The sequence below is a fragment of the Miscanthus floridulus genome, chromosome 11 (assembly GCF_019320115.1).
Source record: "Miscanthus floridulus cultivar M001 chromosome 11, ASM1932011v1, whole genome shotgun sequence".
Taxonomy (NCBI): Eukaryota; Viridiplantae; Streptophyta; class Magnoliopsida; order Poales; family Poaceae; genus Miscanthus; species Miscanthus floridulus.
Window position 1 is genome coordinate 61,215,725 of NC_089590.1, and position 11,104 is coordinate 61,226,828.

At 49.5% G+C, this 11,104-nt stretch overlaps 1 pseudogene; it reads right to left on the bottom strand.

The window, feature by feature from the left end:
• Positions 1 to 6,665: 6,665 nt before the first annotated feature.
• On the bottom strand, positions 6,666 to 8,621 carry LOC136493221 (F-box protein At1g47056-like; annotated as a pseudogene).
• Positions 8,622 to 11,104: the final 2,483 nt, after the last annotated feature.

Consider the following 11,104-nt stretch of genomic DNA (forward strand, 5'->3'; position numbering starts at 1 on the left):
GAGCGCCAGGAGAAGCCGACCTTCTTGGTTCACGCCCTGGGAGCCAGAGGCCAGCAGAAAGGGCAGCGCCACGCGCGCCGAGCAGCAAAGCCCGGTAGAATGTAATATACATACTATATGTACATAAAATAACGTACAATATATGTATATGCATGTAATATATACGTTAGTTTCATACTTTAGTTTGTACAAAATGTTCAAACATTATAAACGTGTAGAATACATATATTACTAGCAGCGTAGAATGCGTATTCGAAAACCTATTCGAAAACCAAAACGAATCGTCAATTGAAAATAGAAACAAAAAAAGAAAAAAAAGGAAACATTTAGTCCCGGTTGGTCTTACCCACCACCTTTAGTCCCGGGCGAGAAACCGGAACTAAAGGAGGGACCCTTTAGTCCCGGATTCGTGCTCCCGGTTGGAAAATCGGGACTGAAGGGGTTTCCCAACCGGGAGTAAAGCCCGTTTCTGTACTAGTGTTAGCGTGTTCCATGTGGCCTTTGTCATGCTGATGGAGCGATGGGGCGTCAAACGAGCAGATGGAGGGCCTTTTACATCGTGGGCTGGGCCGTGGGCCTTGCATGCACTGCTGCACCCGGGCCGATAACAAGTCCAAGAACCATGATCTTTACTGCTATAGAGGACAAGCAAATTATTTCATAGGTCAGGCTAGGCCCGCGTCCGGACGTAGCTCCTCGCGCCCCGCTTCTGCTCCGTGCCGCACGTCCCGCCCGCTCAGATTCCGCGCCGCTTGAACGACTCGTCCTACCCACGCCGCTCGCCCCCACGTAAGCCCACGCCACCCGAACATCACAACATTGAGAAGAGGAGACACCGAGACGAGGCAGCAGAAGCCGACGAGGGAAATGCAACACCCGATCTATTTTTTGAAACATAAGTATGAAACAATTGAAACACTTGAAACACACGTCTGAAACACTTGTAAAAATACATGAAAAACGCTTGAAAAAGTCATTGTAAAATTTAATATAAGCAATATCCAGATGAAACGCATACAACATATGTGCACAATATATGCAATATCGAGATAAACACACTTGCAATACACGTGAAACATTGGGAACAGAAGCTTGCAACATATGTGCACAACCATTGCAATATATGTAATATATCGATCTACTTTTGCAACATTCATATGAAACACTTGCAACATATATATGAAACATACACTTGAAACATGCATTTTTCACCCTTCGTCTTCCAGACGACGCCGAGTAGAGCGGGGAACGGCCGGTTCCGGCCAACCGGCGGCTGAGGATGGTGGCACGACATGGCAGCGGCCAGCTACGCCTGCGCATGGCCTGGTCTGGCCACACCGGATCACTGATGTCGCGAACTGAGGACAAGCGTCGTAGCGGTGCCGACGTCGAAGCGATCACGACCTTCTGGTGGAGAATGGCGGCATCGACAGCACCTCAACAGCAGTTTGACTCGGTAGGGGACGGGGCACGGTGCTCAGCTGCGGGGCACGGTGCACGGCACATAGGGCGTAGGGACGGGGCACCTCGCTGCGTGGGATGGGGCGCAGCGAGGTGGAGCGTGCGTGGCGGGGGACAGGCGCGGAATGGGGGCGATACGCGACGTGCGGCTGCGAGGGGGAGAGGAGACGCAGTGAAGCCGTAATGCGAAGCGAAGCAAATGAGGATTGAGAATTTTAAATTTTTTTTTGAGAAGGTGGGGATTTCTGGAGGAGCAGACCCGTTGCCTATTAGACCCGCGCTGCGCAGGCCCGGGAATGAGTTGTCCTGGACGGACGCCCTCACGTCACCTTTCAGGCGCCCCAAGGCTGACTGAACAAGATTACATTCAACAAGATTGATGTACTAAGCACTAACGTGTAGTGTAGTGTACTGCCATGCGTGCCACACAAGTGATGACCTGTCCCAGAATCTTGTCGAATGTGCTCAACGCCTACGCCAGCATAATTGATTGCCGCAAAGCACTGCTCGTCGGGGGCATTAATGGGAGAGCGAACATTTGCGGCATTCGGCTGATCAGGTTTGGGCTGATTTTGGATGATTTTGATGATTCAATAGTATTCTGTGAGAGAGAATAAGCTGAAACAAGCTGGAATAAGCTGGAACTTGACCAGCCGAACACCCCAATTATCTTTTTTCCCCTTGTAGGTGTCCTAAGAGAAGGAATTTAGGGCATGTTCGCTTGTCTGAATTCTGGAGGAATCTGGATGGTTTGGAGGAATACTGGATGAATTTGTGAGAGAAAAATACTGTTCCAGGTGAAAAAAATAAACGGATCAAGCCAGGTTTAAGGGCACGCAAACGGGGCCTTATTCATTTTATGTTTCGAGGTCTCGAAAAAAGAGCTTGGAAACAGATAGATAGAGTCCCGTTCGGTTTACCTTAAATTCGTCTCGTTCGGTTTCTTTTTTTAGTCAGAACAGTGTTTTTCTCTCACGACAATTCAGCCAGAACAACAGCTAAGTTTCAGCAAATCGAACGGGGCGTAACTCTTGAATGGAAATGGAAAAGAAATATAGCCTCAATTCCTTTAGAAATGGTAAAATCTTTGACGCAAGAAGAAGAGACGATCCATATCATCTTGACTTGGTTCTGCTTCCCCTCTTTTTTTTTTAGAACTACACCAATTTAATCGAAGCAGATTCGCATGATCGCAATTCGCATCCATTGTTCGTGGGGCGGGTAGCTGATTGCACACACCCCCAGCATAAAACGGCGGGACTAGCTCTACTCCTTCCTCCGTGTTCCATGACGGAGATGGCCCTATGTGTTTGCTCCTTTTGGGATTAGATGGATAGCAGGTAGGGGGAGGGCATTCTCTCCATCACAAAAGAACAGTACATTGCCACACGCCCACACACAGCCCACTCGGTTAGGGAAGCCGGGATGTTAGAGTACATATATGAAAATGTACGGATATAACAGTTATGATTACCCAACAACCATATGTTTTATACAGTTTCAACACATGAATTTTTTTACACCATAGAATTAAGATCTAACAACCTCCATTCTCTTTCTACCTCCAGATAATAACAAGATCACAGATCCACATATCACAAGAAACAATTTTTTTCTATACAAGGACAAGAGGACAAATCTCTGTTTTTTAGATCGAATGAGGTGCTGCGTGCTGCCACTTTTGGGCACATTGTTGAAGTTGAAGAGAGAGGGGCCACGGACAGTGGCAGTCCGCCAGATTCCCGCGTACCCGCTGTGTCGGAGTGTGCACTGTGCAGGGACCTCTCGCTTTCTCTCCTCTGTTCGCTTCGGACACAGTTGAAAAGAGAGAGAGAGGGAGAGAGAGAAAATCCATGTGTTTTTTCATGCTAAAACACATGTGTGTTGTATAGCATTTCTGTATGAGTAATGGTAACTCTATGATACTTCTTATCTCTAAAAGTACATACCTCCAGCAATATAAATTTGTATACTCCGCCTAGTACTATTTATAGTTTCGACAAAAACCAACTAAGGTCCCGTTCGGCTTACCCCATATTCGATTTGTTCGGCTTCTTTTTTCAGCCAGAACAATATTTTTCTCTCACAACAATTCAACCATAACAGTGTTTTCAGTCAGTTTCAGCCAAAATTCTACCAATCGAACGGAGCCTGAACCGTCAATCCAGCCCACTCTGGACAGTAGCAACGGTAGGCAGGTTAGTTTGTTTCGGTTTCAACCCATTGGTCTTGGGAGTGGGTTGTGTTGCTGTCCAACACGGATTAGAACTGCAAAGAACAATCAAACATGTCTCAACTTGCTCAGGTAATCGCGATAGCAACTAGCCACTATCTTAGAATTAGAGCCATGCAGCCTGTTCGTTTCGGCTGGATTGCTCGTATCTGGCTTATAATTCATGGCTTGAATATTATTTTTCTCTCACACCAAACCAGCCAGCAGGACTTTCAGCCATGGCTTATAAGCCAATCCAGCCGAAACGAACAGGCTGATGAAGGGCCGACTTCATCATCTCACAACATCACCAAAGGAGGACAAGACCCCTCACTTGGTCACGCCACGCCACTCAAAGCCAGGAAATTCAACCTAAGGGGGTGTTTGGTTCTTTAGTCGCTCCTAAAATTCATATCACATCGAATGTTTAGATACTAATAAGGAGCATTAAATATAGATTAATTATAAAACCAATTACATAGATAGAGGCCAATTTGCGAGACGTTTTTTAAGCCTAATTAATCTATCATTAGCACATATTTACTGTAGCACCACGTTGTCAAATCATGGACTAATAGGCTTAAAAGATTCGTCTCGTAAATTAGTCACAAGTTGTGCAATTAGTTTTATAATTAGTCTATATTTAATACTCCATACATTTGTCCAAACATTCGATGTGACAAAAATTTTAAGAGCGCCTAAAGAACCAAACAAGACAAAGTAAGATGGTCGATGCTCCGGCACGCTACACGTCACCAGGGTAATAGGGTGATCCTCAGCTATAGAACTCGTGTCGTGTTGGACATCAATGTCGCGATGCAAAGTTGCAAACTATCTAGCTCAGCCCCCCTTTAAAATGCATGATTGAAAAAAAATACATGAATAGAAAAAAACATAGGAATATAAATGGAATGCGTATGCAAAAGAGAAGGAAGTAAATTGGATGGAGGTGTCACTTATAGGTGGATGTGGTGCATAAACTTGTGTCATTGATAGCTTAAGATTAGTGTATGCCATTGCAAGCAAATCAACATTAATCAGTTGAACGGCACAAGTGACGGCATATTCAATGCAGATATCATGTCCACCTCAAAGTTACCACTACCAGGTCCACCACATCACCGTACTCGGAAGGCACCATTTGATACGCGTATAAAATATCAACAGGGAGAAAATATCTCGTCAAGGCCTCAAGGGCGATGATGCAGCATAGGGACGAACTTTCAGCTAAACAGAGCAATCGAACTGAACTGAACGTAAGTACTTTGTAGGTCCTGGTCCACTCAACAAACATAACATTTCCAGCTAGCTGTATCTTGATAAAGCTAGGAGCCTGGGATACAACAAACATAACTGTAGCAACGGATTGGAACAGATGCACAAGAGAAAGCAAACTGCCAAAGATGCTCTCGCGTAGAGAGCATGGACACCTGACCTGACGCAACTTTTAGGACATCCATCGATCTGAGGCCCGGCTTGGAGTACCGTTGTTTTTAGTTTTCTACGCTTCAAACGTCGCCAAACGGATCGTGAATTCGGGTTCAAGCTTATCGGTTGGCTGGTTCGTATCGTCGCTGGTTCGTGAAAAAGTACTGCTGACTGATTTGTGTGAGAAAAAAATATTGTTTTACGATCGTTTACGCCACAGCCAAACGAAAAGACCGGCAACTGGCAAGCTCATTTCCTCGGCGCAGAACCATAAATTGCATAGCTGACAAAACTAGCCCCAAAGAGGCCCACTACGGACGGTTCTTCCCCAAGTTTACGCGGCAAAGTAGAGAGTATCCGAGGTGAAACCGCGAAAGCACAAGTGCACGTCACAAGACGGAGAATTGGACAAAACCCGACAAGCTTCACGTTTTGAGTTAATGTCGCGCAGGCATCTGGGCACCGGACCGAGACCCCCAACGGCATTTACGCATTCCACCCAACAATAGCAGTGAAAATATCTCGTTAAGTTTTAAACTGCCTGGACCAAGTCTTGGTGTGCTCAATCGCTCAATACGTAATTAAGCTTGGTCGTATGGAATCCTGCAATAATTCTAGACACAGAAAAGTCCCGCATTCATCTTAAAAGTATTGTCATCCGCCATCCTCAGCAACATCATGAACCCCACAAGCAACTAACTAAAGGAGAAACACCTTACAAAATAAGCTTAGCATTATAGCATACAACAGCTGCAAATTTAGCATCTCAAAGAAAAGAAATATCATAAATGAATGATGCTCTCACTGCCCCTGATGCTCATCCAGTTCTAGAGACAGTACTATGCATCATTGAGGCCATGTAGTTCCCATTCAACTTGCTACACTGAAGTTAAATTGGTATATAATGCAAGGCATCAAATACGTAGATAACCTCAAATACACGCAACGATATCCTTTCACTATCAGCATAACCACCACTGCTAAGCAACAACTAGCACATCGTTATCCAAGAGTAACAGCAGAAAGCAGCGATGGCGTTGATGTATGCATCATGGATTTTTGTTTGCAATCATTTCATTGGGATAACGTGCAACACGAAATTAGATAAATTCAAACACATGTTTCCTTCAAACCTAACACAGAAGCAAACACTATACTATTACCAGTGTGCATATATTTCAATGGTTTCGTCCACCATCTACAACTAACCATACCTCTCTGTCCCAGGATAATAGTTCATATAGAGATTGTAGCACCCAATTTCTCAACTCCAGGCAGTAAAACCAAAAACAAAGAAAGAAAATGATTAATTTAGATACGATGGGAACATGTTCATGGTAAACGAAGCATCCTTCAAACCTAACACAGAAGCAAACACTATACTATTACCAGTGTGCATATATTTCAATGGTTTCGTCCACCATCTACAACTAATCATACCTCTGTGTCCCAGGATAATAGTTTATATAGAGATTGTAGCACCCAATTTCTCAACTCCAAGAAGTAAAACCAAAAACAAAGAAAGACAATGATTAATTTAGATACGGTAGGAACATGTTCATGGTAAACGAAGCAACACAAGAGTAAATTTAAGTTATAGAGCATGGGTAAAACTAATGCTGATTGCAATTAGCCCAATAAAAACATCATGAAGAAACATCCATAGATGGTTATCTTGAACGGACCAGATATTGCAATGAAATAAGCTTAGGAAACATGAATGTGTGATTAGATAAAAGCTGTAAAAAACAGTTCATTAGTTTCCATCTCACATCATGGTGGCGGAGGATTGCCAAACCTACGCCGGATCGCAGACATGACACTCCTCATCCTGTTAATGGTATGAGTCGATGATTGTGCGCCAGCGGCATTGGCCGGAAGGTCCATGCCTGCCATTTAATCGGTCAGCTCAGTAATTTGTGCCTGTCCATTCTCCTGCACACCATTTTCACTAGCGCTCCCAGCATCATGCTCCAACACAATATCCAAACTGATGGAAAATGACTCCCCCCTAGTAACCTTCAGGTTCTCAATGCACTCATATGACACTCCACGGCATCTCTTCAGCTTCACCTTGACTAAACTGGGGCAGCCCCCATTCAGTGCTTCCATCCCACGATCTGACACCGGGCACCCCTTGATGCAGAGCTTCTTGAGCGCAGCCCAGCGCTCAGCCAAGCAAATGATCTCAGCATCCCCCACAGTTTCACACCCACAAAGCGCAAGCCGTTCGAGCGACCTGCAGTGCTCACCAAGCATCCGGAGGCTCAGCACGGTGGGGTTGACCCCTATCAAAACGAGCTCCTGCAGATCTGGACATCCTCGTGCCACAGCCATGAGTCCAAAATCCCCAATCCGGTTTGTGCGCCACCCATCGAGGTGCAGTTTGCAGAGTTTGTGGCACTTCTCGGCAACACTGATGATGCCCGAATCAGTGCACTCAGGGGTCTTCACAAGGAACAGAACCTCCAGATTGGGACAGGCAGAAAGCGCAGCAAGGCCACGGTCGCCAACCTGCAGCTTCTCAAGGTGAAGCTCAACAAGGCCAGGAGCACGTGCAGTGATGACCTCCAATGGCAGGTCCCAGTCGCCGGAGCACCGCAGTATCTTGAGCGAGCGGAGGTTTGGTGAGGACGCCACAAGCGGCACAAAGCACAGAGCGCTATAAAGATCCTTGAGGCAAACCGAACGCAGGGACAAAGCCGGTGGAAATTTAATGTCCTCAGCAATGGAAGTGGTCGCACCGGCCGTGTCAGGTAGGCCGCGGAGGCGCTTGACGGAGAGGTCCTCGAGGAGGGGGCAGGACTGGAGCACGGCGACGAATGCCTTGGGTCCGAAGGTGCAGGACGCAACGGAGAGCTTGCGGATCGCCGGCGCGGCGGCGGCGAGCGAGGCCAGCCCGGCGTCGGAGAGCTGCCTGAGGCCGCGGAGCTTGAGCCTGGCGAGGCGCTCCGAGGGCAGCGCGTCGGCCACCGCCGCGGCGCCGTAGTCGGAGAGGCTGTCGCGCGCAGCGGAGCGCGAGTTTGGTGACGGCCGTGAACCGCGCGAACAGCGCGGGCGCCGCGTTGCCCAGCGCGGCGCGGGCGTCGAGGGAGAGCCGGTGGCGCGTGGTGGCGTCGACCTCCATCCAGCGTGAGCAGGCGAGGGAGCAGGCGTTGCGGTCGGTGGGCGAGAGCGACGCGAAGACCAGCGCGAGGATCTTGTCGGGCAGGTCCTGGGTGTAGTCCCGAGCGGGCGGCGCGAACGAGGAGGACGAGGAGGAGCTGCCGCTGCCGCTGTCCCCCGCAGCGACCTGCATCGGCGCGGTTAGCCGCAGCTGCGGCGGCGGCGCCATGGGGGAGAGCGACCTGCTGCGGCGCGGTGGAGAGGAGGGGCCGGATTTGGAGAGGGAGGAGGGGGGGTGGCCCATGCTACGGAACCCCGCGGCGGGCGGAGGAGGCGGTGGCCATCCGGGACGCGCGACGCTCGCGGGGGTAGGTGCGGGCGGATTTGCCGATCTGGGGGGGCGGGGGGCGGTGGACGGCGGGGGAAGGGGGAAGGGGGAAGGCGGAGGATGGGGGGATGGGTGGTGATTGGGAGGGATGGGGAAAGTATCGCGCCCGAGAGTTTATGGGGACGGCGTTTGGTGCGGCGGGGATGGTGGCATTGGCATGGCAGGGCCGCAAACCCGCAGCAAAGGAGACGGTGTGGTGTGGGTTCGGGTCGGGCTCTCTTGGACTGGGCCGCGGACTAGTCTGGTAGTGTACCATCGTCTGGTAGAGCTGAGGTGGAAAAAATAAATCGTATAGTATTCATCTGTAGGCAGTGGTCCTTAAAAAATAAAAGGAGTAAAGATAGGAGTATATACGTTTATTTATTGGTGCCTAATAATGCGTGGCTTGACCTCAGCCCAGATGAACGGACGCGTCGTCACAGCTCTGAAGGTAGACTGGTGTAACCACGAATTTAAAAGCAGGAGGGTCTTCTATAGCAAATGACACACGAGTTTGAACACAAAAGGAGAATTCAAACACCTAGCGGCGCTTAAAAGCATTTCACGGGAGAAACAGTGTGTCGTCGACGACCACAGCAACACCGTGGTGGGAAGATGTAATAATAACTACAAATGACAGACAAAAGAAAACAATAGAAGAAGATTTCTACGTACGTACTAAAATAATAATAATAATCTTCTTTCTTGTATGGTGAATGAAAACACGGCACACTGACGCTGTCGTTGCACCAAATAAGTGTGAGCCGGTTAAACGGCCAGCCGCCAACCGCGCGAACGGCATTTACGCCCGACTCGCGGCTTTCGTTGCTCATCTACAGCTATGCAGCCTAGCTTGCATCCATCCACGCGAAACTTGACTCGCGTGCGTGCGTATGCGCGTACGTCGGAGCCTTTGTACTACTACCCTACCCCCTGTACCCCTGCATACAGCCTGGCTGATCCCGACGAAACGAAACGGCCTCCCCAGCTTGGACGGGTTTAACAACGTATACGCATCTCCAACCAGCTGTACACACTACATGCAGACGCGGATCCATGCATCGCCACCACCGCCCGCCACGCCGAGCCACCGACCCGGGGCCGATGACTTCCGAGCGGAGACACGTGCGCCGGTCACGGTCAGCAGTCAGCAGCCAGCAGCAACTCGGCACCGCATCTCTAACCTCATGAATTTTCGGACCTGGTGGGCGGCGACGGCGATGCGAACGGAGACGCGGAGGACCGGCCTTCGGCCGAACTTTTTACTATTCGGCCCTTTTTTCGAAAGTTTCTCTTAAATAGATCCCTAGCGGAAACAATTTCAGAAATGGACCCTTGGCTCGGCGCCAGAGTGACTGGCGCCGAGCTCGGCGCCACGGTCACTGGTCACTGGCGCCGAGGTCCTGGGCACGGGAAAATGACCTGCCAGGGGCTCGGCGCCAGAGTGACTAGCGCCGAGCCACCTGCATTTAACCCAGCCCGCACTTCTTCTCCGAGCGTTCTTCCTCTTATTTCTCTTCCGTCTCGGGTTTTTTTTCTCGCCACTTCACCCTACCTCACAATCACCGGCAACTTAGAATTTTGGCCGCAACAGACTAGGCAGCGGGCATGCACTACCTCCGGTAGTATCGTCTCTACCGCTCTGAATGGTCTCCCGGCACCCGAAACAGGCTAGGTTAAAATGTTTTCAAAAGGGACCAAAATACAAAAATTTCACTTCTGCTCGCGCATCAATCGACCCATCGACAGACTGGTCTGGTATTCAGCCCTACCCGTCTGGAACGGCACACGGACGGCAAGGCTTGGCCCTGCCCGCCCGGCTGTATGTCCCTGATCCAGCGGATTCTTCTTTCCTTCCTCCCCCTCTGGCGTAATCTGGCCCTCTGACCTCTGCTGTAAAATCACGCACGTCGTACTTTGCTATTCACGCACGTCGTACTGCATGCTCGGCGCCAGCGTCAACGGCGCCGAGCTCGGCGCCAGCATCTACGGTGCCGAGCTCGGCGCCAGAGTGACTGGCGCCGAGCTTCCTTCCATGTAAGTTTGCCCCAGCCCAGGGGCTCGGCGCCAGGGACGCTGGCGCCGAGCTCGGCGCCAGCATTGGTGGCGCCGAGCTAGGATCCATTTTCTGAATTCTTTCCGCCAGGGGTCTATTTGTGAGAAACTTTCGAAAAAAAGGCTAAAAAATAAAAAATTCGGCCGGCCCGCCAAGTCCCTCTCCGCTGGCCGGGGCGCCGGGCGCGAGCGGAATAATATCTCTAGCCGTGGTCTGCGGAGCCGGCGCGCGCAGAGACTGACAGGCCACATCTCCGTGGATGTGGAATGGATGGCTATTTTTTTGCACCTGGTATTGGTAGAATGGTAATTGCTGTTCTTGGAGTGGCTTTTAGAATTCATAATCTTTAGATAGAAAACTTGCAACATCGACGTGTGGACAAATTCACTCTTGTTTCTACCGCTCAGACAAATTCAGATGTACAACTAGTGGTATTTAGTACGTATGTACTTTCCCACCATTTCCAAGAAAGATC